Genomic DNA, 27,038 nt, shown 5'->3' with positions numbered 1-27,038 from the left:
ACAAAGGAGAAGAGGACATGCATGTCTGAGTTAGGGTCATTATTCATGTAGCATCTGTTTGTTCAGGAAGAGATAAGAGGAGACAAATGCACATAAGCAGATAGAAACAGCACAATGCAGGCAAATCAGCTTGGCTTTAACACTGATTTGATTCTTAACACATAGATGCTACATGCAGGTTATCATCCTCTGGCGCTTGTTTGCGGATAAAGTAAGGTACAGGAAAGCTTTCGTTAAGTTTAAAGTTTGTAATGTAGCACACAAAGAAGGCCAGATCAGACTATGAACTGTATAAGCCTGAGGTCCAGCTGAAGTGAGAATTAAATGCATGAGACGGCACTTTTCCAGAGTTTCAATTAGCCTTCCTGATCCAAGCGCTTCAAAAGTGTGACTGAGATGGGTGTAAGAGATGTGTTCAAGCTTCTGGGTTCTCTCTTCACTATTTATTGAATCCAAGATAAAGAGCTTTTTTTTTTTTTTGGACAGCGTTGGTGCAACATAAAGGTTTTCCCATTCAGAACCACTGAGGTAGCTTATTTAAGCCAGATTAAAGGGGCAGGATTGCATGTATCCTTCACGGTGTAAGCAATTTCATAAATCTGTTCACTGGAGTAGAAAAAAACGTTGCTTCGAAGAAGGAGTATGTTTACAAATATAAGTGAATCACTGCCTCATAGCTAAAAATCATATAAGTGTTTGTATTTGTAGAGCAACCTGGGACATTTTCTACTCTACATAGTTCTGAAAGCTACATATTTTCCTGAAATTAAATTAATGTCTTACCCCCAAAACTTCTACATTTATAACCTAATTGATTTATGGAAAAAAAAAAAAAAAAAATACTCCCTGTGATTATCAGCATCATCACCTGAGGTAAACATCACTTGCTGTATTTGAACAGGAACCTGTTCTGTTCTGTTCTAATGCCTTTTTATTAATATCTTTTAATTAGGTCACTTAAACGTTTTAAAACTTTGTCATCTGTAAACAGTTTGTTTTGGGACATTTTGTTAGGATACATGACATCATGGACTATCAAATATCAACAGATATTAAATGAAACCTGACTGCCTCTGCCAGGAAGCTTCAAATGGGCCGTGGTTGGATATTCTAGCAGAACAATGATCCAAACCATTCATCAAAATCAACACAAAAAAATATATTTAACAAAAGATATATATATATACACACAGTATCTCACAAAAGTAAGTACACCCCTCACATTTTTGTAAATATTTGATTATGTCTTTTCATGTGACAACACTGAAGAAATGACACTTTGCTACAATGTAAAGTAGTGAGTGTACAGCTTGTGTAACAGTGTAAATTTGCTGTCCCCTCAAAATAACTCAACACACAGACATTAATGTCTAAACCGCTGGCAACAAAACTGAGTACACCCCTAAGTGAAAATGTCAAAATTGGGCCCAAAGTGTCAATATTTTGTGTGGCCACCATTATTTTCCAGCACTGCCTTAACCCTCTTGGGCATGGAGTTCACCAGAGCTTCACAGGTTCCACTGGAGACCTCTTCCACTCCTTCATGACGACATCACGGAGCTGGTGGATGTTAGAGACCTTGTGCTCCTCTACCTTCCGTTTGAGGATGCCCCACAGATGCTCAATAGGGTTTAGGTCTGGAGACATGCTTGGCCAGTCCAACACCTTCACCCTCAGCTTCTTTAGCAAGGCAGTGGACGTCTTGGAGGTGTGTTTGGTGTCGTTATCATGTTAGAATACTGCATAATGACCATGTTCTGCTTCAGTATGTCACAGTACATGTTGGAACTCATGGTTCCCTCAAGGAACTGTAGCTCCCCAGTGCCGACAGCACTCATGCAGCCCCAGACCATGACACTCCCACCACCATGCTTGACTGTAGGCAAGACACACTTGTCCTCCTTGTACTCCTCACCTGGTTGCCGCCACACACGCTTGACACCATCTGAACCAAATAAGTTTATCTTGGTCTCATCAGACCACAGGACATGGTTCCAGTAATCCATGTCCTTAGTCTGCTTGTCATCAGCAAACTGTTTGCGGGCTTTCTCGTGCAACATCTTTAGAAGAGCCTTCCTTCTGGGACGACAGCCATGCAGACCAATTTGATGCAGTGTGCGGTGTATGGTCTGAGCACTGACAGGCTGACCCCCCCCCCCCCCCCCACCCACCCACCCACCCCTTCAACCTCTCCAGCAATGCTGGCAGCACTCATAAGTCTATTTCCCAAAGACAACCTCTAGATATGATGCTGAGCATGTGCACTCAACTTCTTTGATCGACCATGGCGAGGCTTGTTCTGAGTGGAACCTGTCCTGTTAAACCGTTGTATGGTCTTGGCCACTGTGCTGCAGCTCAGTGTCAGGGTCTTGGCAATCTTCTTATAGTCTAGGCCATCTTTATGTAGAGCAACAGTTTTTTTTTTTTTTCCAGATCCTCAGAGAGTTCTTTGCCATGAGGTGCCATGTTGAACTTCCAGTGACCAGTATGAGGGAGTGTGAGAGCGAGGACACCAAATTTAATACACCTGCTCCCCATTCACATCAGAGACCTTGTAACACTAACAAGTCACATGACATCAGGGAGGGAAAATGGCTAATTGGGCCCAATTTGGCCATTTTCACTTAGGGGTGTACTCACTTTTGTTGCCAGCGGTTTAGACAGTAATGGCTGTGTGTTGAGTTATTTTGAGGGGACAGCAAATTTACACTGTTACACAAGCTGTACACTCACTACTTTACACATGCATACATACATACACATACATATATATACACACACACACACACTATATATATATATATATATATATATTTGGATAAACCTGTTTTGTGTTTGCAACTGTTTGATATCCATGAGAGAAGATTATTTTTGTGAAATTCCTGAACAAAAGTTCAAAAGGTTAAACAAACAATTTTTCACAGCCTTCTTTGCTCATATTTACTAATGGCACCAATATTAGTGGACAGCACTGTATTTTTGTACGTTCACTGCGCTTGGCATTAAATAAATAAATAAATAAATAAATAAAAACAGATTATAAGCAGAATAAAAGAGAACATAAGGGGCTCATGTGCTACTTTTTCAGAGCTGAAGTATAATTGCTGACTCCTGATACATGCACCAGGGTCGTTTCCTGCAAAAAGCAGTGGTGAGCTGAGAGTTGGCTGGAACATGTTGAGGAGAATGAGGTCCTGGTGAGTGCCTAGTGATTGCTGGAGCTGCCTGCAAGTCTCATTAATACAGGCTGTGCTGTGCAGGCCGACTCTGCTGGTAATTGATGTCTCTGCATAAGGCTTTATACCCTGCCTGCCTCTGAGCTTAACTCTGCACCTCTGATGCACTTCATTGCACACAAAGTCTGTTTGTGTGTGTGTGTGTGTGTGTGTGTGTGTATGTGTGTGTGTGTGTGTTTGAGAGAGAGAGAGAGAGAGAGAGAGAGAGAGAGAGAGAGAGAGAGAGAGAGGAGACTGCAAGTGAACAAGCTGAAGAAAAAGAATGAAGAATGAGTGAGAGTGGCTGAGAGACACCGTGTGTGTGTGTGTGTGTGTGTTAAAAAAGGACACTGAGCATTACATGTAGACTGAAATTCCACTGAACTGAACCTCACATGCAGTAAGTTAATGATCTGATTTCAACAGTTCTCAGATTAATCAGATAGTCATGGAAACAGCATGCTAAAATATCATAGGATTGAATCTGTTATTAGATAGGAAGAAATCCAGATCAAATCTTTATTCAACACATGTATACTGTTAATCTCTCACTCCCACTCTCTTTAAATAAGAGCTTTATCCTGCTCTGGGCTGTAGTGGATCCAGAGCCTATAGGCTGAATTGTACTTGCTAAAAACTAAACACAAGTATACACAAGATAGCTGCAGCATGGTATTCTTCTGTCTTTATTGATTGTGCACATCCTCAGAAATTAACACTACAAGTCCATGTTGTGCAATACCAATATAAACAGTGAGGCAGTATAGCATCACGTGACACTCAGTACGTTTACATGGACAACAATAATCCGATATTAAGCCGATTAAGACAATTCTCTGATTAATAAACTAGCATGTAAACAGAGATTATTCATGACCTTAATCCGACTAAAGTCATACTCGAAGTAAACACAAATGGAATTAATATATGTGAAGTATTCCTGTTTTAGTCGCATTATGGAAGTGCATTAAAGATATGTACACACCTTAATCACAGTATTATCACCGTGTGAGAGTTTTCACCACATTTTGCGACAGGACATGTACACACACAGCAGTGCTCAACCATATGACGGCAAACAAGAGAGCACGGCTGCGTCCCAAACCACATACTTGCCTGCTACGTATATCGTAGGTGAGACATGCATTTCGCCTACTATATATTAGGTAAGTATGTGGTTTGGGACGCAGCCCACGGCTTCAAGCAGTCGTCTATTTGCACGTATAGCATGACAAATAATTAACTGCACTTGAAGCTTTCGTAAAATTAAAAATATAAACACCTAAAACTGCATACGGTCCCATAACAAAGACCAACTGTATGTCGATACGTGAAATTCTGGAGGGACGTCGGACAGCGTGGCCATGACGTGTGCCATTAATCAATCTATGTTCTATAACATGTAAAACAGGAACATGAAAGGAGTATTCTAAAAGCGACTCATGTAAACAACTTAATCAGAATATTGTCTTTCTCAGAATAAGGTCAATAATTAGATTACTTCTGTCCATGTAAACGTAGTCACTGTGTCTGCAACTCACTAAACATAGTCATGCATGTAATATTCTAGAGCAGTGGTCACCAACCCTGATCCTGGAGATCTACTGTACCTTCCCTGACGAATTTAGCTCCAAATCATAACCGCGCCGACCTGACATAATCTGATCTAATCATTGCATTAAGAAGTTGCTGATCAGCTAAAACAAGCACGTTAGATTTTGGTTGAAAATGAAACCTGTGTGAAGGTTTCATGCTCTAGACCAGTGGTTCTCAAACAGAGGGATCTATATATATTTTATATATAATAAATAATTCATTTACTGGTCTCCTCCAAAATTGTGTGTTAGAGTGTTAGAATTTTAAAAAACCTCTCATGTAGCCTTCAAACCTACAGAAAGTTCTGTTTTGCATATCTGGATTTTCTCGATTAGTAAATACTTTTGAATGCAGGTTTCAGAGTTTCTGGTTAGAGACGCCGATCATGACAACAATCATGGCATCGGTGTCAAGTTTTAAAGAGAGGCAGAGACCGTCAGTCTTTTTTTTTTTTTTTTTGGGTCAGTCAGTTTTTACATCGTTGCCCATGACATCACTAAACTTTTCACAGTTCTGGTTGGAAATCTGACGGACAGGGATGTTAGTGGATATCGCATTTAATCCTCCAGATGTGCCTAAAATATGCAGACGAGTGCTTCACAGAACTTCACAGGAAGCAATAAACACAGACTTAATTCAACACTACAGCTGCAACAAAACAACTTTTATTCAAAGACTCCAAAATAAATATTTAACAGCAAACTCACTCCATGTTACAAACGGCAGGAAAGTTACATTAAACATCACGTCCTTCATTGTACAACTGATATGACACGAGTGCGACCTAGCTTCTGATGTAGAATACGTTCGATCTGCCGGCCAGATGAACCTGATTTGTGCTCATTGTAGCTTGCGATATTCAGCTGAGTTGAACGTCGTTGGAAATGTATCATCTGCAAGCTTCATATCTGAATACCTGCAGGAGTAAAAACAACCTGCTCTTGCAACTTTTCAGTGCCAGTGTGTAACTTGCACACCATGCAGGTTCTGCTCTCTACATCACCGTATTGCCAACTGCAGCTTTTCTTTTTCATATTTTCTCACGCCCTTCATCTAAACGCAGCACATAATGAACACCTGAATAGAGATTTCTGTATACAAACAAATGCTTGACCTGGTATTCATGTGCCCATACACTCTCTTAATAAACACTCATCTCATTCTCTGCTCATGCCGTTGGGCAGCTCAGAGGCGTGTGTATGTGTGTGTGTATGTGTGTGTGCTTTTTGTGCCTGTGTGTGTTTACACGGCGTAATAAGACTGAGCAGAACTCAGCACAGTCTGTAGCAGCAGCATCAGTAGAGCCTCAGAGTGATCCCTCTGTCTTTTTGCGCTGGAGAGGAATTACAGTTCCCATCTGGAGCCAGGGCATGTGCCAGGCAGTAAGAGGCGAGATAAGACCAAACGAGGACAAATACTTTATAAAATCAGAACAAAAAGAATAGATAAAATAATGAGTTGAGCAAGGCAAGCGAATGAGAGAGACAGATCAGATGAAGTAAGAAATTGAGGTGAGGGTGAGAAAGATAGATGCGTGTCCTTAGCGCTGATTAGATTGTGGAACACACTGTGTGTGTGTGTGTGTGTGTGTGTGTGTGTGTGTGTGTGTGTGTGTGTGTGTGTGTGTGTGTGTGTGTGTGTGTGTGTGTGTTGACAAGCCTGCGGGTACAGAAGAAAGCTCTGATTATCCTTCTTCTGTTGCTCAGCCTCTGAACTATCAGTCCTTTTCCTATGCTCGCAGTCTTTTCTTATTCTTTTCTTCGGTCATACATTTTTCTTTCATATATATATATATATATATATATATCCACAAGCTTTAAAGCTGAAGTTACATTCTGCAGTAACACACATTCACTCATATGAACACAGTAACATGTTACTTTATTCTGTAAATGTATGATATTTCTTACATTTATATACAAATACATTATTACCTCATTATAGTTACTGCTCTCATAAAAAACACAATTACTTCTGTTTCTAAATATGGCTAAATATAGCATCAAACACCATATTTGATCAAAATGAATATTTTAGTCAGTTACTGCGCTTCCTTTCTATCGCGCGCTGTTTGATTGATGCGCATGGGTGGACTCGCGCTCATTCAGTGAAGTTTAATGGAGACTCACTCGCTGTCAGGACGAGACTTTATGTAAAAATGGGAATATTGGTGTGAATTTCTAACATTTACAGATAAGGATATAAAGGCAAACATGTCATTTCTGTACTGAAGAAAACATGTCTGGAACACATTAAACAGCACACGCATCTGTCGCAGTCTCTAACACAACAAGCCACGTTAATACACTTACGAGTTTGTTTGAAGCGCTTAATATAAAACACTCTCATGTTTTGGATGACCTGGATCGTGCACTTTTCCCGCAGCAGCTCACTCTGTGACCTCTGCTGTTTCTATTCAAAGAAATGTGTTTTTCACCATCGTGAAGTGACATCACTGATGGGGGTTATCCACAGTGATGTCACAGACCCGACTAATCCATAACGAAATTCCTTGTTGATTATTTGTTTATTGTTAAAATTTACAGACTTTCAGCTGTTTGCGATAAACAAATCAAACAAAATCAATTGGAATATTTCAACACAACGACTGCTTCAGCTGGTTTCAACAAATTCCACTGAAAATGCAACTTATAACGATTTCTCCAGTCTCAAAATTATTCAACCCCTTCCCGTCAAGTATCTTTAATATTTAGTAGAGCACCGTTTTGCTGTTATGACCTGCTGCAAACGGGATGCAGAGCCAGACACCAGCTTCTGGCAGCGTTCTTGAGGAATCTCACCCATTCCTCATGAGCAATGGCCTCCAGTTCAGTAATATTCTTGGGTTTGCGTGCTGCAAACGCCTTCTTCAAATCCCACCAGAGATTTTCTATGGGGTTCAAGTCAGGTGACTGTGATGGCCCGGTAGAATCTTCCAGCACTTCTTCTGAAACCAATCCTTGGTGGAATTTGAGGTATGCTTGGCATCATTGTCCTGTTGGAAGGTCCAATGACTCCCAAGCTTCAGCTTCCTCACAGACAGCATAGCGTTAACTCCTAGGATTTCCTGATACATCAATGAATCCATCTTGCCTTCCACATGCTGCAGGTTTCCAGTGCCAGAGGATGCAAAGCAGCCCCAGAGCATCACCGAGCCACCACCATGCTTGACTGTGGACAGAGTGTTCTTTCTTCATCCTTCTTCCTCCAGACATACCGCTGATCCATCATGCCGAAAAGTTCCATTGTTTCATTGCTCCACAGAACAGAATCCCAAAACTTCTGTGGCTTATTTATATGATTTTGAGCGACTTTTCTTGTGCTTTTGGGTCAGTAGTGGCGCACGTCATGGAGTTCCGGCATGGAAACCTTCTGTGTTTAGTTTACGCCTTACTGTGTTCACTGAAGTCTTGCTGCAGGCCTTTTGCAGTCACTCGAGGGTTTTTCACAACCTGCATTCTCAGAAATCTGGTTGCAGCCATTGATAGCTTCCTTTTTCTGCCCCGTACAGGTATTTCATAAATATTCTACCTCTAGCCAGTTCAGGTATTTCATGTGTTTCAGCTCAAGCACACCTGTGCAACTAATGAAGCCCTTGATTCATTGTTTTGAAGCCAAGCATTCGTTGTGTTGAACTATTTCAATTGCTTTTGTTTGCTTTGTTCATTGCAAACAGCTGAAAGTCTGTACATTTGCACAATAAACTTGATTTGGCATGGGGGTTGAATAATTTGCATTGCAACTGTATATGAGTCAAAGAGTTGTTCTGAGTGTTACTTGTGTATGTGTAATTTTAAACTACACACCCATACAGCTTATCTGCATGTAGCTTGAAGTTATGCCACTTTTCATTCAAAGCCTTCTGCACCTACCAGAGAGAAAAACCGAGACATTCAGCCTGGGAAAGTCCTGCAGGTGTATTGATTCACGCTAGGTCATCTCGCTTTATCAGTATTTTCTGCATGTCTTCACTCAATTGCTTTCTTTTTAAACCAAACTGAGAGTCCATAATGTTCCTGCAGTTATATGACCTTGAGGGTTTTGACATGGTCCATTTGCATATACCCATTAAACATCTAATAAGGAATAATAATAAAAAAAAATGGTCACTCATGTTCTGAGTGGGATTGGTCTTGTGTAATGACTAAAACATTTATATTACAACAGCCTTTATTACAAAGTATAGCACTTTATTAGCATTTACTGTTAGCATCGTGAACAATCCTAAAAATTTCAGTCAGAAAATCATAATGAGATCAATCATCGACTTGCCATGATAAAAGGATACATTTTTGTGAGATTATTGCAAGGAATTCTTTGCAGTTTGTTATATTTAAGAAATATCATGATTACGTTGGCTTAGTGGTTAGCACATTTGCCTCACACCTCCAGGGTCGGTGGTACTCCGGTTTCCTCCCCCAGTTCAAAGACATGCGCTGTAGGATTATTGGCATCTCTAAATTGTCCGTAATGTGTGAATGTGTGTGTGTGATTGTGCCCTGTGATGAGTTGGCACCCCATCCAGTGTGTCCCCTGGGATAGCTCCAGGCTCCCGCGGCCCAGAAAATGGACGGGAAATGGATGAATTTATGGATGATCATAAGGTAAAACATAATATGTTTTTTTTTTATTATTATTATTATTTTGCACATTGTGTAGCTCTACTCTGTACAGTTTTCTCAAAAGCACCTATTTATTTGTCACATATGCTGGGCACATGGCCCCAATTCCATTAGAAATTAGAATTAGAAATAACTCTCATTTTAACTGTTAACTATCTACATAATACATTTGCCATTTTGAAAATGGGGAAAGTTTTCTGCTGTAATTACATTTTGATGTAATTCTGCTAAATACCATGTACCCTGTTTGACCTGAGCTCTCAGATTTTGGCAGGACTTCAAAGTACTTAATATTCTCACCTATGACACTTGACATTTCCACCACGCTGGCATTTTAACGCCAATGAGACACAGAGGTCTGCATTCCAAGTACATGTGTTATGCTATACCCTGTTTTTTTCATACAGGAAGCTTGAGAAGAGCAAACTACACAAGGACAGCTGATGTGGAGAATTACTAAGACTTACACGATGATGAGAAACCATTCATCAAGGTCAATTTGAGAAGTTGATGAGAAACATGGCTGCAGGTGCCACTAATGGGTTGGGTTTTTTTTTTTTTTTTTTTTTCCCCCCCAAACAGGATCAATTTCAAATTCAGCATGCAGAGGAAAGAAATAGAGTGTCCTTTTAATCAATATCCAACTGTGGATAAAAGCTTAAACAGCAGGCTATCTATGCTTGATCATTCACCATCAAGATCGGTCTCCACACACACCAACTCCGGTAAAAGCAAGAAGCCTTGATTGAGGCCGCAGATTACAAACAATCATAAAAGCTAATCACATGCTGCCACACTGTTGCTCAATATGCATTGTAACCAATTTTCTCAGTGTGAAATGCATGCACTGATCACACACACACCAAAGTGACCTACAAACTTCAGCTCATGTCTGATCACAAGAATAAGAATATATTCATGCTGAAATCGGTGCACTTTCTTATTCTAAATACATGACAAGCGTGCTTTGATAACTTGACCTTTGTCTGTCTGGATCAGAAAGTCCCACTGAATCATACAGTTTGTTTTATATTATTCAATGTGATTCCTTCTTTAAGAAAAAAGGACATATTTGAACATGGTGAAAGTCTTTATCCCAATAAAAGCAATTGTGAGGCATATGTGGAAAGCACATTGGATTCAGCATTTAAAACCTGTACAATATATACATATGGAGCAGGCATTACCACTTATATATGAACATTGGGTATCCATTTGACTGAAATGCTCCTTTTTTTAATTCTCCCCTTGCCGTTCTATATTTTGGATAACGTCATGTGAAGTGAGCTGTGAAGAACTTGGTATTAGGATTGGGCCTTTCGCTGTAACTGTTGTGCAGGAGAGAGGATTCCGATCGCACTAGAACAAAACCCAGTGCTCCAGCAGACACTGTATTTCCTTACACTTCCATTCAGACCACCACTTAACCATTTATATTTACATTTATGGCATTTGGCAGACACCCTTATCCAGAGAGGCTTACATAAGTGCTTTAAAGCCTCTATCAATGTTGTAATGTAGCAAGAGTTAACCCATAGTGTATACCGATCCATGGCTACTCAGTGTATACTGTAGCTCCTTTCATCTTGCACCCTGCTGCTAAGTGCTGGATTCTCTCAGGAGTTAGTCTGCTTGTGTGATATTGTACGGCTCTTGCTTTGTTTGATCCAGCATTGCGCACTTGTTCATGTCCTGCCAATAGGTTGCTATAGGTTAAAATGTTCACTATATGATATCATGGTATCATTGTATTTACCATTTAAAAAACACATGGGGGGGTGTGGGGGGGGGTGAAATCCCCCTAATTGTTCTTTCTTGGAAAACACAGTTTATTTGAACAAACTTTCAATTATAATGTCCCACTGACATTAGAAGTTAAAAGATAGCATGGCTACAAGATTTCGCGTTAAAGAAAGGAGGCACTATGCACAAAATAATAATCTAACTGGCACATCAGTGTGCAGCGCTGCTTAGCCAAAACTAGACAGATGTTTCATTTAGTTGTGGCCAGCAATGCCAAGCTCTTCTGTGCCTTTGATAGCTGTCATGTATGATAAAGTTGCAAATATGCAAGGTGTGGTAGCAGAGGTACTACTGTAATGTATTTGCACAGCGAAAGAGTGTTAAGTGCAGTCAATGTTCTTTTACTTGGTGAAACAGGGGTTACTGTGGTGTGATTCCAGGTGAGTCCAGTGGGAGAAAGTTACAAACTTGTTGAAGATGACTGGATAGTCAAGTCAGAAATGCATTTTATTTAGTATTTTGAAAAGTCAATGGTAATTTAATCATACACAGTGACTAACTGTGACACCACAACAACCCTAACCCTGCCTTGATAAGTACCTCTGTACTATTCTCCAGTTCTGCCTTTTTCCAGTCACTGGTTCGATTTTCCCATGGAGGGGTGGGCTATCCTGCTATGGTACCTCCTCTGTTTCCACATTATCCCCATCTCAAATCTATATGATAGATAGCGTTTAGCAGCTCACCCTTAGTTACCATTGCTTGGATGTATACATACTTTGTTCAGGACAGTTGACTCGACACTTTCCACTTCTGAGTTTGGATGAAGAAAAGCCCATGCTTTACAAGAAGTTTCTGTGTCTTGATATCAGCAGCTTCCAATTCCCCTCCTGATCAGCTTATTCTGCCTGCTGGATAACTCCTCACTGCCAGGCCATATGTGTAGAAGGCTTTGATTTTATTTGTGCCATTCAGCTGCCATGTTCTCTGGAGGTACAGGAATATAGATAGGATATTCCTATCTATATTCCCTTCTGGTTTCTGCCTCATGTTTCCCATGTGATTAGAGCATCCTCGGTTATGTGTATCTGCACATCTCCTATAAAGCTTTGTGACAGTTCAACTGACTCAGCCCTGATCTCATTCCGCTTTGTATTATCAGCCCAATCAAATGACCTCAATATATCCTTGCTGTAGGTTCTGGTCAGGTGGATCAGTAAGTAAATATCACTGAAAAATTGCTATTTGCATATATCTCATAGCTCATTCCAAGGCAATGCACCATTCCATAGCTAGCTTCATGAGCAGAGCTACCACCAGATACAGTCCTATACATGAGAGATGCACCCAAAAATCAAAAGATTTGATCTTGGCTCACTGATCCACCTTACCAGGACCGACAACCAGGATATACAGAGAAATGTACAAATTTTGAAATGCTGTAAAACATACTGACATGGAGTGTGTGTGGGGTTTTTTTTGTTGTTGTTTTTTTTTCCACCACAGTCTTCTTTGAGAAAGGCATTTTCTCAAGACATATTCTCCACATTCAGTTTGGAGAAGGAATTTCAGGGAACTGTCAGGCCTGTAAAAACTAAATGAAAAAGGAAGTGCTTATGACAGATTAAAAGCTTAACCAAGCTGATCAGTGGGTGTGTGGTAAAAGTTGGCACTTAAGCCCACGGAAATTAAGCTAATTAAGTACATTGCCTTTGCTTTTGCCTAGGGTTACTACTGGCAGCTGAGCCAGGTGTTTGGCTCTGCTGCCGCACAAGAGGAAGTGCCTCCTCGTAGTTCTGAGAAAGGCTCACATTAAGATCTATTCAATGATGATCAAAATTTATTTTGCAGCTTCACTCTGGCTCTGCTAGAAAGGGTGATTGCTGTAAGCTGGGCAAAAGCAGTAATGAAAGGCATTTTACAGACGCATTTATGCTACTCTTCAATGATACTGACAAAAGCTTACAGATTCATCGGCTCATGACAGATACCTACTCGTACGTGCAAGCAGAGGAGATGAAGGAAATATGAAAAAGTAATGGAATATGTGCTCTGTGTGAGTGCAATTCACCTCAGGATGGCCATTACCCTGCACGCAATAAACCAGCGATACATACACAAGTACAGTCTGGAGATTACATGAGTTTAAAGATGTTGTGGGGAAAAAAAAAAAAAAAGAAATTGCTTAAAATGCTTATATTGCCATCATCGCTCAAATGGGCATGATAAATGAAATCTGGGGAAAAGTTTATTTCTGGAGGATCTACAACTCTTAATGTGTTCAAATAAACAAAATAAAATGCTGTCAAAGACAGAATGCAAACATAACATTACACATCACTGAAATATCAACACACAGACAGAGCTCTATATAGCTCACAGGTACAACAATTAGACGTGAGTAAATGTAAAAGACCTTACAGCTTGCAGATAAAAGTAAAAGACCACACGTGTGTGTGTGTGTGTGTGTGTGTGTGTGTGTGTGTGTGTTTTCATAGGCTGTGCAGTCGTCATGTATACACAGACTCTACACACACACACACACACACACACACACACACACACAGGTGCTTCTTTTTCTTAAAGGAACAAGGACATTTTAGCTGTGCAAAAATGATTAGCATAGAATTAGCATAAATGTTCCATGGTTCTGAAAATGGGGAAGGTGGAATATTAAACACGCACGGAAAGTGCCTGGTCGTGATACAATAAATTTTACTTTAATACCAATATCTGCTTTAGTGTCACAATGATTGATACTCATAATATACTATGGAAAAAATGATGATTTGCTAGTTATTAGCTCATTACCTGTTTATCTTAATATTTCTTAAACATTATTCCCATTAAGTAATGAATAACCAATTAATTATTCATTTAAAATGGTGCTCATACTAATGTGACTATTTTGTCAAACAAAATAAGAAACAGAAAGGGAGAAAGTTTAATGACATTTGTCCTAGTCCTCTTGTATGTCAGTATTAACAGCTTCACAGCACGTACGTACGCATTTACACGCTTACTAGTTGAACTGATATTTAACATATACATTATATTACAGAAATATAATATGCAGAAATGTTTGTTTTTATACACAGTGACCTGAGTGTACAGTTGGGGCCAAAAGTTTACATACCCCTAGGCTTCACTCCACTCATTTCATGTTACAAGATAATTAGGGTATGTCATTTGTTCACAACATAGCTAGTTTTAAAACACCTGGATAGGGATAGATTTAGTTAGATAGATTCAACGTAAATTGAGTAGATCAGGATTCCAGTGGGTCATACTTCACGGTAATACTTTAAACAGTCCCTCCAGGATTTGCGTCATTTAGCGATTGCAGAAATGAACTCAAAATCAAGCGAAACTATGCAATTTTCGGGGGAGCTTGAAATTTTTCAAAATGAGCAGATTTTGGCCGAGACGCACTGTGCGACGTCATCGCAACGTGCATTCAGCCAAAGCCCTCTTTGATTCACGTGCGTTGGACATAAGTACAGCTAAAAGGTCTCATTTACCAACAGACATCACTGTGAAAGACTGTGCATAACAATTTCGTACGATTGCAATTCTGCCAATTCGAGTAGTTTTCCGCAAAAAAAAAAAGGACAAAAATCTCGCAAGTATAAAAAAAAGATGTATGAAATCCTGTATGGACTGGTCAAACATGCACCTAGGTAAAAGATTAGTAATAATATAGAAGATCCCAGTGTTCCCAGTGATCCCCTCTGCCTGTAAGGATTTTCTTGTTTGCGATGCTGGCATCACTGTATACATTTCAACCCTTGACTGTTCTTTCAGGGCATAGACAAACATATCAATAAATAAGTCAAATCTGTGTCTGGATGTCTGGCCATTGTTAAAATGTTACGAACTAGCAAAGAACCAAAAACACAAAAACACTCATTTAATTACCTTACACAATCTATCAGGACATACACCGAATCAGGATATAAGCTCAGCACACACTCTGGAGGCTATTGTTCAACGACAGCCTCTCTACCAGACCAAAGATTCAAACTTACAACCTTTCAGTCACAACATTCAGAATCTTAACTATTGAGACAGCACTATCCCACAAAGAAATCACAGTGCTCTCTGGAGGAGTCCAGTGCTTTTCTATCAGATCCATCAACGCCACAGACAACACTCCCAATAATATGTGTGAATGCTGAGGGGATAAACAAAACTTTAAAGCTCTGTACGCTGCATGACTCAATCCTGCCTCTCAGATTCTCAAATCCTGGCCCTGTGTTTAATAAGTGGTATGGAAAATGGACGGTTGGATGGGCAGCATGTTGTGTTTGCAAATGAGTTTCTGTATATATATATATATATATATATATATATATATATATATATATATATATTTTTTTTTTTTACTTTGCATTGTCAGTCATGAATTTAATTAATCCGACTAGTAAAGCTGATGTGTGTGGCGCCTAAGATTTGCCTTCATGTAGAGTATGTCCATCCTACCCTGTGCTTACAAATATACCATGCCTCGTATCTAATTTAACCAGGCATCACTTCTAAATTCAGTTAAATAAACTCATTATTCAGAAGTATCAAGGTTTCGTTTTTTTGTTGCAGACTTCTAGGATGTATGTGTAAGAATAAAGAATGAGAAAGGGATGTAAGCGACGCTGCTTGAATAACAAATCAACTCACAAGTCAATCTAAATTTCATAACTGAGCATTCAATCAAACTGAAACAATTCTTTTAAATTCTTTCATGTTGTTATACCAAAGCAGTCAAGCTCCATATTTAATTTTTTTTTTTCCAGACTGATATTCCATCATCTTATTAAAGAAAATACACAGATCTTGCTTTAACTTTGAAATGCCATCCAGAAGCAGCTGTCAGATGTGGGGGGGGGGGGGGGGGGGGGGGGAGTCTGGCATTTCTCAGCTGCCTTGGAAAACCTGCAATTTCCTTTTGTCTGGATGGACAGTTCTGGTTGAGGTACTGTGTCAGGAGAGTGGCGATATCGAGTGTTATACAAGCGCTCATCAGGGGCTCTCAGATGTCTGGTGAAAAGGTACTGGGGTACATTTCATCTCTCTTCCTTTATTATTACCATCCAATTTTTACACATGCTGTAGTAGTGTATACAGCATGTGTGCTTTAATGTATAGTGTTAGGGGATTTATGCTGTATATGTTCCTGTAGGCATCGAATGCTTAGTGAGAAATAAAAATCAATTCAAATTTTGAATCAATTCTAGTCAAACTTTCTGCACTAGATGTAGGCATATTAGAGCAAGTGGACTCTTTAATGAGTCCAGTAGTGAATCTTAGCTTTATTATAGCTGGAAGCTGTGCATAAAAATTGAACAACCTGAAAATTTAAACTGATCTTTGTTAGTTCATGGCTTTGGACAGATTCATCGGTACTGATGACGTCCATTGAAATGCAGGCATTTTTCTGATTCTAAACCTCTGGTTCTTTCCTTACGTCACTTTAGAATTGCAGGCGGCACAAAAAAAATATATTAACCTCCCCCTTGCTCCTAACTTGCTCGAGATGTCGGTGAGGGTGAGCACAAACATCAGCCTAGGCATTCTATACCACACAAATGAATATGGCTGCCTTCCTGAGATCAAATTTTCATCTTTTTCCTCCATCTCCACCTCCTGCATTAATAGGATTCCGTACGCCTCCGCCTCCTTAAGTGCTCGTGGTGTTGTGGGAGGTGAGTAGACGTCCACGATCGCCTTGCACTAACATTTTGGAACGCCCACTTTTTACAAGCCAATCAAAGCCCAGTGGATAAAACCGAGGTCTTACACACCCCAATATGCCATGTTACTCAAACATACAGTGTGTCACGTTGAGAAAAGAAAAAATCTGTTTCCCCTTAAGACAAATACAGGCATTTCTTCATATTGTATGGTTTGCAAAATTGTAAATTTGCACCCTCTTATTTATGTATTCATTTATTTACTTACAAATGAAGAGAGAGAAAACCTCCCATCTCTTCTGACAGCATACTTTCCTGATGTTCCTGAGAGAGTGTAAGCTTCTCGCTAAAATTGCTCTGACTATGATCAGAGACATACTATGTATTTATCTCTCTTCTTATGACATGTAATCACCTTAGAGAGCCAAAGAGGAACAAGTAATAGAGAGAGAGAGAGAGAAAGAGAGAGAAAGAGAGAGAGAGAGAGAGAGCAAGCAAAGGCAAAGGTGTTCATACATTATTTCATCCATCCCACACATGTATTTCGTGCTTGCCTTGTGTCTGGCGCTCACTTTCTCACACACACCTGCTGTTCCAATCTATCCAATCCACTATATCACACTGAAACACTGATGTCTCTCTTCCCAGCACTGTCACAGCTCTGGATATGCCCTCACCTAGTCTCTGTAGTTTGAAGCCTGGTCCACACACACACTCACTTTATGCATTTCTACAACCCGAACACTTCTACACAATTTACATACACTGCAGGCCTTTTATAACAACACATGCAGCTCAGTTAGATTATTCCTTATGACTGCTTAATGAAAATGAGCACAAATTATATTATATTATATTATATTATATTATAAGAGCTTTGTTAAAGCATACTATGGGGTGTAACAATATGCATTACTATGGACATGTTTTCATGCTACAATGAAAAATATGAATACATGAATGAATCAATCAACCAATGTTAGGTTGTTCGGGAGCACTCTAGTTTACCATCTACTACAATTATAAACTAACCTAACAGTCACGTCCGAGTCCACCGCCAATCCGGAAGCCACCATGAATCCACGATACAATCCAGACATCAGTGTGTTTTCACTCACTTGCCTACTGAACTTGGCCATTTTAATGCATTCATTCTAAGTGCTGATTTCTCTGTTCATTACTCCTGTTTATTTGGGTTTGTTTTTTAAAAAAATTTTACAATTTGTTGCTTCTCTTCAGTTAGATTTTTCGACTGCCGTGCATTTCTCGGTTTGCCTGACATTTAACCCCTGCCTGTTATTGGCTTGCACTTTCATCCACCTGCCTTTGCCTTGTGAAGTAAGCAAAATGTGTCAGGTGTCGGAGCGAAAAGAAAACACATACTGCTATAACTGCATCTCCCTGGAGACTTTTGGCCTCAGCTCAGTGCCGATTCTAAACACACAGACCAAATAACTCGCCTCATACCAATGTTTATAGCTTCTGATTTGCTTCCATACTTGGTGGGAGAGATCCCTGGATTCCAAAGTTTATTAAAAGTGCCTGATCCACATTATAAAATCCCCTTTGGTCCCCATTTTTATCCAGAAGTTAATACACTTCATAATGAAGCACAAAATCAGACTGTGAACAAATTGCCCAAAGCAAGTTGTTTCCTTAATACTTTTTGTTGGTCTTATAAGGGTTTTTTTTTCTTTTTTTTTTTTTCTTTTTTTTTTAAATGGAGTTACTATTACCAGCTCAAAGTTGATTCATTTCCTAAAACAGCACATCTCTGTGTTTTATTCCTCTTATACCAAAGTGATTTATCAACAAATACAATTTTTCATTTATTAAAGATCGACATGTCATTCTGTCTTTCAGACAAAAAGACAAGCTTGTCATGTTACTGAGAAACACAAAAGAACAATGTCGTCTGTCCTGAAATTCTAAATAAATGCCTCCTTACAGAAATTTCACCATAAACAAGTATACATTTTTCTTCATTATATAAAAGCATGCTTTTTTTTAATCAGTTTTTTATTTATTTTAGTACTTTAGAAATGATAACGTATTAGAACAAGTGCATTGCTAAACAGGATTTAAACCTGTTACCTGAATGACAGCCATCACTACTGTCAATTAATCAACACCTCCTGACCAATCAGATTTGAGAATTCAATAAAACTGTGGTATAAATGAAAAAAAAAAAAAAAAAAAAAAGGCATTTCTGTTTCACTGCTGTATAAAAAAAAAAAAAATGTACTGTATTGTGGTGGTGAAACTACAATAGATAAACACGTGTCACATTGTGAAATTGGCGAATTGTTACCCCCTTATAATCCTGAAATCTCCAAAGTAAATAACACTGAGGCGAAAAACAATAATAGTCTCCTGTCTTCATAATAAAGAGCAGTACCGAGCCTGGCTTACTAACTGACTCTGTATGTATGTGTCATAGTGGAGAGCTACAAGCATGAAATTGCTTTCCTCACAGCCACAGCTCAGATAGGCTGTGCTTGCTGTGTCTGGAGTCGTGTCATTTTTCATGGTTCAGACGAAGTGTGTCAGAGCCGAACCAGTGTTGTTGGCTGTAGCGTGACCCGAAGATGAAAGTGAGCTTCGCTCTCCTTCTCTGCATATGACGATTTATAATTCAGCAAGACTAACACAAACGAATCCACAGATGTACCGCAGTTATTATTGCAACTGCAAAGGTGGTCTCCAGCTACTATCACTCAATAATCCGATTCAGTCATAACACTAATCCCCACATCATTCATTAGAGCCCACTCAGTCATGAACTAAAGGTCTGACTCATTTGTTCTAGTAATCAGGATTAAACTGTATTCAAATGGACTGACCGGTTCAGTTGTGAAATATGACACAAATCACTGTAGAGACTTTCCAGAAGTTTCAATTTACAGAAGTGAAGAATTTCAGTACGCAGTCTCAAGAGCAAGCACTGTGAAATTCCCATGGGAGTAAAGCAAACAGGGTTGAAGGACATGGAGAAAAATAGAGCAAAGGGGAGAGGCATTTGCAAACAGCATTTGTGGAAGGTCTTTCCGCAATCCATAGCTCAGCTTCAATTTCAACCCAAGAGCTGCAAAATGATCATTTCATAGCTGGAGAGAAATAGCTGTAGTAGGTCATATTGATAAACCTAGAGCCACCACTTTCTGAAATGAAACCACAGGAAGCTTCTTTAATGCACTTATACTGTACAGTATGTGTACAAATTGACTTTGAATTCCAATTAATAATGGTTAACTAGAAAAGCAAGAACATAGAGTGGTTGTTTTTACTGCTTCATAATTCTTCAAGGAGAATTAAAAAAGAAGAAAGAAAAACAAAAGAAAACAGTTTGTCTTGATGCTGAATGCAGTGATTGTACTATCGTTCTTTATATAGCTCAGTTTTCATCCACCATCTTTATTGATGTGTAGAGGTGTGACCTAGACCTGTTTTTTTTTTTTTTTTTTTATTTGATGAAAATCTGAGGACCTGAAAGCTGGGCTGGGTGATATGGCAACATAATATCAATATCATGATATATTATGTGACAATACACGCCATGTTTTAATGTGTTTTATTTTTTTAAATGATTAGAAACTGACAGGAAGTAGCTGGTGTGGTGTTAAAATGTTGCACTCAATCTGTAAAAGTGCATTTAAAAAGTGTTAATTTTTTTTAATAAATAAAAATAGTTTTTTTTAAAATATAAAAAATACAAATGCATATGTTTTTGTAGACATTAAATAAACCAAACAGCATTTTTTTTTACAGAAGTGTTCCATAAAATAAACCTACTGTATCTATCGCACTGCACATCATGTTTCATAAAGATGACATCAAGAATTAGGATATGATATTTTATCACATCACCCACCCCTACCTGAAAGGGCTAAACAAGTGGGCAAACATCTGGTTCTTCCAGGCCTGTGTGTTATGAGATCATGTTTATGGGAGAGATGATTGCAGTAAGACAGATGTTGCGTAAGTGTTTGGAAATGCCCATGATTACAATCTAAAGCGCCAAATGCAATTATTCTGCTAATCAAGAAGCCAAATAGCCGAGGAAGTCATCTAGTGCAATGCACTGTGTCCAATTATTTACCTATCCCACATCAACACTGACAGATAGCAGTAACAAACCAAACTGAAATAAAGGCTATGTGTGTGTGTGTGTGTATATGTTTTGTTTTTTAGGGGTTTTTTTTAAACAGAACTGCAATCTCAACTCTCATATATTCATAAACATGCTGCATCAGGCTCATTGAGATTCAGACTGCATTACTTACACAATGAGAGATGTCTTGTGCTGTGAAAATGACCTGCAAATGCAAACAGTAAAGCAACAGCCGCACTGCAAATCAAACGAAGCAAACTGTGGGGTCTGGAGAAAATGTTGAGAGGAACCAGATGTTGAAGATATGCTCATTCATATGAATATGCAAGTATTTGTCAATTTAAAGACAAAAGAACAAGAATCTTTTTTTTTACATGTTTAAGATAGTTTACCGATCTAATAGTGGGTAACTACATTGATACTAATTCGTCCTAAATAATCCCAGAAGAAGAAAACACATTTGACCTAATAGTGGTCAAAGTCAGCCAATGATAAAACATGTTTTGTCTGACTCATTGCATCCTGTTTGGATTATATAGACAGCTCAAGACAAAGCTGCGGTGTTTTACTACAGTTTTCAGCAATATTGCATCATTGTCCACTGTTTAGAACACAAACACCTTGTTGTCCAAACTCTCTGATAGTGACTGACATCAGACGATTAGAAAGAGAGACTATATTGTAAGTCTGTTATCTGCCTTCAGGTGCTTTGAAACTGATACAGTACAAAAGAGTTTGATTTAAAGGTGGTACAATAGTTCATATTTTTATTTGTTATATTTTTTACTAAGGGTGGTTTAGTGGTTAGCACGTTCGCCTCACACCTCCAGGGCCGGGGGTTCGATTCCCACCGCTGCCCTGTGTGTGTGGAGTTTGTATGTTCTCCCCGTGCTGCGGAGGTTTCCTCCGGGTACTCCGGTTTCCTCCCCCAGTCCAAAGACATGCATGGTAGGCTGACTGGCGTGTCTAAAGTGTCCGTAGTGTATGAATGGGTGTGTGATTGTGTATGTGATTGTGCCCTGCGATGGATTGGCACTTCGTCCAGGGTGTACCCCACCTTGTGCCCCATGCTCCATGGGATAGGCTCCAGGTTCCCCGCAACAACGTAGGACAAGTGGCATCGAAAATGGATGGATGGATGGATGGATGGATATTTCTTTCTAAGGGTGGTTTAGTGGTTAGCACGTTGGCCTCGCAGCTCTGAGGTTGGGGGTTCAAATCCTGCCTCCGCCCTGTGTATGTGGAGCTTGCCTGATCTCCCCATGCTTCGGGGATTTTCTCCGGGTACTCCGGTTTCCTTCCACAGTCCAAAGACATGCGCTGTAGGCTGATTGACATTTCCAAATTGTCCGTAGTGTGAGTGTGTTTGCAATAGGTTGGCACCCTGTCCAGGGTGTCCCCAGTCTTGTGCCCCAAGTTCCCTGGCATAGGTTCCGGGCTCCCAGTGACCCTGAGTAGGATAAGTGGTATGGAAAATGGATGGGTGGATGGATAGATATTTCATACTAGTACAAATAATGTGGAAAATTTTGTGATTAAACAAACTGTTTAAGCCACTGTCTCAGGACAAGTGTATTACCTAGCTGGAAAAAAAACAGTCTGGAAACCTGCATTCTGGTCCAGAATGTTCGCTTGTACTTGCATTGGCCTCTTGTCAGTTATTTTATAACTGATGCCCCCGACACCCCTTCACATGCTCATAAATCATTATGAGGAGAATCTGCATGTTTATAGAGTTGTAACTTCGCTTTCAAGCAATTGATTGTCCTAGTGCAAATGAAAGTGATGTCATGACAGTCCTTGCTAATGGTAACTCTGGTTGAACCACCACACATTTTTGGGGTGAAGCATTGTGGAAATGGGGGCGGGCTCAATGAGTTTAAAAAAAATAATAATAATAATAATAATTAATTCAAATATTATTTTACTCCAGCCATTTAAGCATTTTTTCACAAACCTTACCTAAAGCATCCTTAAATCTGTCTTTAAAATAGTAACAAAGGCATACTGTCCAATGGTTCAGTTCTAAAATACAAGTGGAGATCTGTGCAGCTCTTTCCTTTCACAGCATGCACTCGTATTGTACAAACACGCACCTGGCCTCTTATGTGCAAAAGATCTACACTATGGGAACATTTTATACTTTTGAGTCAATGGTCTTTCGGCAATACTAACACTTAACCAATCCATACGCCTGCTCACAAAATCTTTCCATTTCATAATACACGAGAGATGAAAAAAATACTGCGTTGAAAACATTCTTGACAGGAAAAGAAAAAAAAAAAAACAATTAGCCTAAACACAAATTTTGTGCCACGTGGCATGATCCATGATGTGACTCTCCTACAATAAACCATACTCCAAAACTACAGCGGCAAAACATTTCTTTACTGTAAATGTCTATCACCTCCACTTCACTTTTTAATCTTTCCTTTTTCTAATAAAAGAAAATTCCCTGTCTGCTATTAATCATATATGGGTAGGAAGAGTTGGGAAATATATATTATTCTAAAAATATGCTACCTATAGGCTGATCCATTCCAGTTTAAATTATTATATAGATATATACAGTAGGAGACTGTGAGAGGTGTAATACACAGACATATAATCTTCTTTAAGCAAAGGCTTGAGTGAAATTACACCAACCGTTTATTCAGAATATGCTGCCAAATAAACACTTTCCATTAGAACGGAAAGTTCTTTTGTGGTTGTACTGAAGAGGTGATGAAATCCTTTTTATTAGTTTAACTGTAGTAAAAAAAAATTTGCGATGTCTTCACTTGATGAGAAAATACAAACAAATAAAAGTGTCCTTGTAGTATCATATGTTCTGTCAACAAGTTTATTTTAATTAGGGATACGTGTAACTACATGAGTCTTTATAGAAGTACAGTGAGGGAAAGAAGTATTTGATCCCCTGCTGATTTTGTACGTTTGCCCACTGACAAAGAAATGATCAGTCTATAATTTTAATGGTAGATTTATTTGAACAGTGAGAGACAGAAAAACAACAAGAAAATCCAGAAAACGCATGTCAAAAATGTTATAAATTGATTTGCATTTTAATGAGGGAAATAAGTATTTGACCCCCTCTCAATTAGAAAGATTTCTGGCTCCCAGGTGTCTTTTATACAGGTAACAAGCTGAGATTAGGAGCACACTCTTAACGGGAGTGCTCCTAATCTCAGCTTGTTACCTGTATAAAAGACACCTGTCCACAGAAGCAATCAATCAATCAGATTCCAAACTCTCCACCATGGCCAAGACCAAAGAGCTCTCCAAGGATGTCAGGGACAAGATTGTAGACCTACACAAGTCTGGAATGGGCTACAAGACCATTGCCAAGCAGCTTGGTGAGAAGGTGACAACAGTTGGTGCGATTATTCGCAAATGGAAGAAACACAAAAGAACTGTCGATCTCCCTCGGCCTGGGGCTCCATGCAAGATCTCACCTCGTGGAGTTGCATTGATCATGAGAACAGTGAGGAATCAGCCCAGAACTACACGGGAGGATCTTGTCAATGATCTCAAGGCAGCTGGGACCATAGTCACCAAGAAAACAATTGGTAACACACTACGCCGCGAAGGACCAAAATCCTGCAGCGCCCGCAAGGTCCCTCTGCTCAAGAAAGCACATATACATGCTCGTCTGAAGTTTGCCAATGAACATCTGAATGATTCAGAGGACAACTGGGTGAAAGTGTTGTGGTCAGATGAGACCAAAATGGAGCTCTTTGACATCAACTCAACTCGCCGTGTTTGGAGGAGGAGGAATGCTGCCTATGACCCCAAGAACATCATCCCCACCATCAAACATGGAGGTGGAAACATTATGCTTTGGGGGTGTTTTTCTGCTAAGAGGAAAGGACAACTTCACCGCATCAAAGGGACAATGGACGGGGCCATGTACCATCAAATCTTGGGTGAGAACCTCCTTCCCTCAGCCAGGGCATTGAAAATGGGTCGTGGATGGGTATTCCAGCATGACAATGACCCAAAACACACGTCCAAGGCAACAAAGGAGTGGCTCAAGAAGAAGCACATTAAGGTCCTGGAGTGGCCTAGCCAGTCTCCAGACCTTAATCCCATAGAAAATCTGTGGAAGGAGCTGAAGGTTCGAGTTGCCAAACGTCAGCCTCGAAGTCATCCTTAATGACTTGGAGAAGATCTGCAAAGAGGAGTGGGACAAAATCCCTCCTGAGATGTGTGCAAACCTGGTGGCCAACTACAAGAAACGTTTGACCTCTGTGATTGCCAACAAGGGTTTTGCCACCAAGTACTAAGTCATGTTTTGCAGAGGGGTCAAATACTTATTTCCCTCATTAAAATGCAAATCAATTTATAACATTTTTGACATGCGTTTTTCTGGATTTTCTTGTTGTTATTCTGTGTCTCACTGTTCAAATAAATCCACCATTAAAATTATAGACTGATCATTTCTTTGTCAGTGGGCAAACGTACAAAATCAGCAGGGGATCAAATACCTTTTTCCCCTCACTGTATGTACATTTTTTTTAATCATTATGTGAACCACTTTCAAATGTAAGTGTTTTTTAAAGTGGCTGCAGGTGTCAGGCTGGTCACTGTTTGATAGCGTAACATGGTTAGTATGGGAAAATTCCATTATTTCTACTTACACTGTCACCTACATATTAACCGAGAAGCAAAAGCAAATATTTAACAGCTCCCAGGTTAACCCTATCAGAAAATGAGATTAGCATGGCATGAGAAAATGTGGGAAATGTTCTGCTTCCAAAGCCCAGAGCTAATTAATTCTAACAAGTAAATGGTCTGTTATCGTAGAGATTTACCTGTTGGCATAAGCAGCAGTATCTGAGATTCAGAGTTCGTGTCTATGCGTTGCGCTGTGTAGTATAGTTGTGTTGTGATGTTTGTTACAGTCTTAAGGACCTCATGGTGTGGTAGTGACATTTAAGCCAGGCAGTCAGTGCCATGCGTCCTGCACTCTCCTTAATTGAAACAGATGGAGAGTCTGGGGCATGGCCTCAGGGCCCAAATGCACACTCCTCACACACACACACACACACACACGACGGCTGCTACTGCAATACTTCCAACTGCTATAAAAAAAAAAAAAAAAAAGAGGATCAGAATTCTGCTAATAAGCAGGACCGTGTCCTCAAGCAAGTGGGACTTCATTTTCAATGCGTTCAGATCCGAGCTGCATCAGAGCAAAGATTAAAGTCTGAGACCAAGATGAAGTGACAGTAAAGAAGTATGCATGTGAGTTTAAGTGGATGAGCAAACAAGTGAGAGAGAAAGCTTGAGACAGAGACAGATTAGCTAACAGAGAGAAGTGTTCGTTTTAATTTACTGCAAGGAAAGTGAAGGGAGACCATTTTCAATGAATACAGGCAAATTCAAGAAAAATAAGCAACAGTGATATCATAGTCATAAAGACTTCCAACTGTAACACTAACGTTAGCCTTCATAACTTCTCAATCGTCACAGTCATTGCTATGAATTTGCAATTATGAGGCCGTGTTTAAAAGAAACAGCTCCAAGATCTATTAAATAAATAAATAAATAAATAAATAAATAAATATGCAAACATGACCACTTTCAGTATTTTCTAATAAAGTCACCACAGGACAGTGTATAATAAGAATTAAGTAGTAAGAAGTGGGATCAAATATGGGGTATTACCTTGACTATGTGCAGAAGACAGAAAAGTAATTCCAAAAATCTGAGTTTAAAAGAAATGAAATTCTAAAAGTGGGATTTAGAGGCTGATCTTGTCCCTGAACCCCGGGTTAAAAATTGACTTCGATACAAACAAGCTAGCTCCCATAGCGTGTCTGGAGCAGGCAGAGATGGAGGAGTGAGTGAGAGAGAGAGAGAGAGAGAGAGAGAGACTGTGTGTGTGTGTATGAGAGAGAGAGAGAGAGAGAGAGAGAGAGAGAGAGAGAGAGAGAGAGAGAGAGAGAGAGAGAGAGAGAACAAGCCATTCACCTGTTGAGGTGCCAATCTGATATTGTAAAGACTGTCCTACCCTCTCCACTGATCTGGGAACAGATGTGTGTGGCTGAAGCATACAGCGAAA

The 27,038-nt window shown here is 39.5% G+C and overlaps 1 protein-coding gene across 7 annotated transcripts in view; it reads right to left on the bottom strand.

The window, feature by feature from the left end:
- shank3a (SH3 and multiple ankyrin repeat domains 3a) overlaps positions 1 to 26,803 on the bottom strand; it is a 321,036-nt gene extending 294,233 nt beyond the window's left edge. For all 7 annotated transcript variants that reach the window (XR_008393930.1, XR_008393928.1, XR_008393929.1 and 4 more), the window contains exon 1: positions 26,642 to 26,803. The gene's annotated coding sequence lies outside the window, so the exon portion shown is untranslated. The remainder of the gene's footprint in view (positions 1 to 26,641) is intronic.
- Between the last annotated feature and the right edge of the window lie 235 nt (positions 26,804 to 27,038).

The sequence above is a fragment of the Ictalurus punctatus genome, chromosome 4, assembly GCF_001660625.3.
Source record: "Ictalurus punctatus breed USDA103 chromosome 4, Coco_2.0, whole genome shotgun sequence".
NCBI classification, from domain to species: domain Eukaryota; kingdom Metazoa; phylum Chordata; class Actinopteri; order Siluriformes; family Ictaluridae; genus Ictalurus; species Ictalurus punctatus.
This window is presented reverse-complemented; position numbering and strand designations above follow the sequence as displayed.